Here is a 901-nt window from a genome sequence, read left to right on the forward strand (position 1 = left end):
ACACACCTTAAACATGACGTTAATCTCGTCTCCCAGCGGGTCTGCGTTAACCAGTGCAATCTTCAGAGGTACAGCGTTGGAATTGAAGAAAGAGCAGGCCTAGTTTCAACAAAAGCAGCACCATGTTACAAAAGCATCACAACATCAGCCTCAGGGTTTTAGTTAGATTCTCTTCTTCAACATGGCAACAAAGAGGGTCTTTGAAATGGGGGCAGATCTGACTGGAGAAGAAGAGATGGAGTTCAGTGACACGACTTTGCTAAATGTGCTAAACTCTACATCTGAAACAGGAAGAGATGGGGAGTCAGCAAGGATGATAAGGAAGTGAATCACATGTGAACGCTTCCACAGCAAAACGGAACAAAACCTGGCATGCCATGAGAACTGAAGAGATCTGTTCCTTGGCTATGTGGTTTTTGAAGCTTCTATAGAAATGCTGATAAAATGCATTAATCAGATTGAGAATGTAGGTTTGATAGGGTCAATTCTGTTGTCATGAATTTAAGCACTCACCTTGATATTGAGTTCTTTTGTCACCAGACTGGGGCTAATAGGGAGTCGACAGCTGTTCTTCTGGAAGAAAGACTGCACCCTCTCTAGACCCTCCAGCAGCACCACCTACAAAGAACAAATATTCAGACTGGCAAATGAAGTAGCATTAAGACTGGATTTGACTGATACGAACTACAACCTCATGACTTCCACCCAAAACTCCTAAGCTTCCAAAAACTTTCAAGTTGAGAAGATTGGGTTAGAATAGTTTTCAAGAGCGCTAGTATAAACACTTCGAAGCTGTAAAAGCAGACTACATGAAACAAAATAAACATTAATTGAAATGGAATAAAATATAAAAAAAACTTGGTAACACTTTACAATAAGGTTCATTAGTTAACATTAGTTA

At 40.1% G+C, this 901-nt stretch overlaps 1 protein-coding gene across 1 annotated transcript in view; it reads right to left on the reverse strand.

Annotated features, from left to right (window-relative positions):
* The window catches only part of pik3c2a (phosphatidylinositol-4-phosphate 3-kinase, catalytic subunit type 2 alpha), a 44,355-nt gene that overhangs the window by 6,230 nt on the left and 37,224 nt on the right, over nt 1-901 (reverse strand). The window lies entirely within an intron of this gene.

Source organism: Sinocyclocheilus grahami, unplaced genomic scaffold (assembly GCF_001515645.1).
Source record: "Sinocyclocheilus grahami isolate Dianchi unplaced genomic scaffold, SAMN03320097.WGS_v1.1 scaffold808.1, whole genome shotgun sequence".
In the NCBI taxonomy this organism is placed as follows: domain Eukaryota; kingdom Metazoa; phylum Chordata; class Actinopteri; order Cypriniformes; family Cyprinidae; genus Sinocyclocheilus; species Sinocyclocheilus grahami.